Here is a 4,096-nt window from a genome sequence, read left to right as displayed (position 1 = left end):
TTAAATAAATAAATAAAAAAGTATCTAGATATTTATAAAAGGCCATTTTTAATGGCTGCAGCTACATACAATTTATACAACATGCCCAGTGGGTACACCTGGTAGTGTAGAAAATAGTTTATTTGGGCCAGCTTGGCCCAAACAAACCAGTTAAAGTGAAAGTTTAAAATGCTGTTGATTTGATCTATCTTCACTGCAAGACCTGTGAGATCCTCTATAGTTTTTTTTTGGATTTGCTGTGTAGACATTGTGGATACATGCACAGGTGGGAGCGCTATATTGTGACAATAAACACAGACAGCATGATTGTGAGATTGGGCTTGCACTAGAAAGCCACCACCATCTTGCAAAGCAAACATATCCAGCCAAGATGTTATACTTGGGACTGCATGTGCAAAAAAAAAAGGCATTATGCTACTTTAAAGCTGAAACAAATATTGTTTAAATTCAAAAGGCATGCATAGTCTTACTTGAATCTTGGTGTCCTTTGTGTATTTTTTCCATTTCTGTGCAGTAATCTAGCATTAATTAACTTGCAGGAGTTTTTCTGTTATGAAGACTGGTTCCTGCTGCTTTCTCATCTTGTGCGGCATTACCCTGTAGTTTTTCTGCAATGGGAGGATCTGTTGGGGCTGATCTACAGGCACTGTGCAGAACAGTAAAGATGTCACTGCTGCTTTCACAAGGTAATTACTAGGTTTGCAAGGACATTTGATATACACAAAGCTGACTTATATAAAATTTTGTCTTTTGAGGAATGAAATTAAATGTAAGTTTTTGTGACCAGAGTTCAGAAAGTCCAGAAAACCAAAATATTCTCACATGCTACTTATTGTACTATCTTGTACAACCATTGGCACAATACAAGTCTAAATGATAAAAGTGTGAATGTATTTGCAAATTTAGCTGTGTTTTGCTCTCACAACCCTCACTCTGGGCCTGCTGTCACTTAAGGGGGTGCTTTCACTTACCTGCATTGTGTTTGAACAATGTGCAATGCTTCAGCACTTCCTTGTAGCATCCTTGTGTCTGTCCCTAACTGCCTTTTGCACCTTCCAATTAGCCATTGAGGCAGGTCAGTATTCAATTACTGCCAATAGAAGGATGTGCATAGTGAAGCAGGAAAGCATGGCTATACCCTCATGTGTTGGAGCTTTGCCCATCTAAACAGCCCAGCATTTAGTTGTATCAGCAGGAACTTGACTATCGATGAGCAGAGGGTTGTCTTCTCTAGACCAAAACTGCTTATAATCAAGTTGGTGGGCATGCATCTTTTAAAATTTTACTAAAGGAACCCTGGAGTGAAAAAAAAAAGCCTAAACCTCTAATAGCAACACATAGCAAGCACCTCCAAGGTTCTGCTTATCAGGGCAGTTCCTTATCAGCACTTTTGGCATCTTCAGTCCAGAGGTTCACTAGTATGCAAATATTTACCCAGCTTCCTTGCTTCATAGCCTGGCTCCACCTTTTTTGAAAAGGTGATATAAATCAGGACCAGGCTTCCTATTAAAGAAGTAGGGTCAGAATGTGCATGCCCTAGATTTCAGGCTCCAAAAATGCAACTAGCCAGTTACTAGGAGCTTTTTTCATTTTGGTGCTGGCGAGGATGTGTTGAAAGAAAATGAGTAAATAGTGATATTGAAAAATGCAATTTTTGTATTGTTAAATTAATCCCTGAAATGCTCATGGCACATTCAGATGGCTTTGAATTCGGTGCTGCTCAGGCCTTTATGGTACATCAAAGATATGCTCTTGGAAATCCACTCGAAGTAATGTGTTTCAAAAAAAAAAAAAAGAATAAAAGCTCAACGTACTTTAGCATCCCCAAAGCCAACTTTAGAACTGCTTGGTTAGACAAATAAATTATCTAAATGGGTTCTCATCAGCCTAAAGCCATGGAGCAAAATACATAAAACAAATGCATAAATAACTAAATGAAGTGAATAAATGATACGAGGACTAATCTCTTGTTAACCAGCTTCCAGACTGGCCATCAACAACTGCAAAATATTAATTTTAACAGTTTTGCTTTAAAAAGCAGCTAGCGCTTTTTCACATTCATTAGTTAAGAAAATTGATGTCACAGACCTTGGGGGTCACTGGCCAATATTAAAGGAAGAAAGTATCACCAGAAATGCTGGCCAGTCTCAAGCTGGAACCTGGAGCAGGCTGGAAAAATCTGGTGTTATATTATAATGTACCCCAAGGTAATATTTCACTTTTCACAAAAGTCCATTTTAAAGATTATTTTAAGTAAAAGCTGTTACTTTATTTTTTTATTTTATTTATGTGTTAAAATAAACATCATTTAAATAGGTACTATAACCAAATACACATTCAAAACAAAATGTAAAATCTTTTTATGCTTAATTAAAAATGATGTTTAATATTCACATTAAGAAACAGGACTGAAAACATTAAAAGCAGATCAATTAGGTTAAAACAGTCACTGTTACATGTTGGAATAAAAAATTACATTTAAAGTGTTATTTGTTATAGAAATTATAAGCTTTATAGCATATTTTTAAATTGACAGCTTTTTTATTATAATTTACAATTTTAATATCACAGAAAAAGGGGTAATTATGAAAAATGTACAGAATTTACAATAACCAAAATTCAGGAAGCACCGTTACTACTGGTATATTTATTGCATGATTTGACAACAAAACTAAAGAAGTTAAAGTTAGCATTGCTATTTCTTGTGCCAACACATCTATCAGTACCTGTGCATAGAGGTTGTTGTAAGAACTCATGCCACAACTTTCTAGTATTGGCTAGATTTTTTGGGCTGTGCTGTCAGGCAATAGAAAACACAATGTTTCCACCATTTTAGAAAAAAGGAATGATGTCATTGTATCTACGCAGGCCTCATAGATGTTACATCTGCTATTTAGGAATTACTGTAGCAGGAGAGATTGTGCAATAAAGAGCTTATAACAGCCACTATGCACAGATACTGTTGGATGGGGTCTAAAGCCTAGTACACATGTTGGCTGGTTCAATGTAAACAGGCTGACATATGACCCATGTGTATGGCAGCCGGACTGATAACAGTCAGCCAATGCGGCAGACTTCTTTTGAAGGGTCATAACCGAAAAAAGTTCTGCCGATTGGCTCCCGATCAGCTGACCAGGGTGTTCTGGTTGGGGGGCCGTCCCCATGTCAGAACACAATAGCATAGCAGGGGAGATCGTTGTACTAACATCAGATTTTTAGTACAGCAGCTCCGATCAGAGCTATCTGCTGGGTTGAATGAGAAAAAAACGAGTAGTGTATATCAGGCTTAAGGATAAACTAGGGTCACATTGAATAAGGCCTAGTAAAGGCTGTCCTTTCATGATATTTTGGGCTAGAAAAACAAATAAGTGTAGGATCAATAAATTTTTGCAATAACAGAATGTTTTTCTTTTGTTATTCTAATTGAAATGTAGGTTTAATAGCCTTTAAGTGTGACTAGGAATAACAGAGAACATTTAAAAAACTATTCAATATGCACAGTCTATGGTGCTTACTGAATTTTGAACAATGGGGGTTATTTACGAAAGGCAAATCCAATTGGCACTGCAAGTTCACTTGAAAGTGCACTTGGAAGTGCAGTCACTCTGACTCTAAGGGGTAGATCTGAAATGAGTGGAAGCTCTGCTGATTTTATCATCCAATCATGTGCAAGCTATAATGCTGTTTTTTATTTTCCCTGCATGTCCCCCTCGGATCTACAGCGACTTTACTTTCAAGTGCACTTGCAGTGCAAAGTGGATTTTCCTTTAGTAAATAATCCCCAATGTGTGTTTGTATTTATGGTTATCCTTGCACGTAGTTATAGTTTTAGGGAAAAAAAAAAACATTGTGACTATTAAAGTCATGCTACTCATTAGTACTAAGGGTTAGTATGCATACCCTGTATCCTTATAGGAAGATGTTTAAAACATTCCTATTTCTTTATTTTATTTGGTCAGCAGTGCCTAAGCTGAGTTCTTTCAGTTATTTATTAGATTCGTTTTTTTTTCTGCAACACCATGCAAAAGAGGCAACATAATCTGAAAATAATAAAAAGTAAATGCAGTTGATAAATTAATATCTTTGGTGCAAAAAG

The sequence above is a fragment of the Lithobates pipiens genome, unplaced genomic scaffold (genome assembly GCF_037356315.1).
Source record: "Lithobates pipiens isolate NorthernLeopardFrog02 unplaced genomic scaffold, aLitPip1_a1.2 Scaffold_8, whole genome shotgun sequence".
NCBI classification, from domain to species: domain Eukaryota; kingdom Metazoa; phylum Chordata; class Amphibia; order Anura; family Ranidae; genus Lithobates; species Lithobates pipiens.
This window is presented reverse-complemented; position numbering follows the sequence as displayed.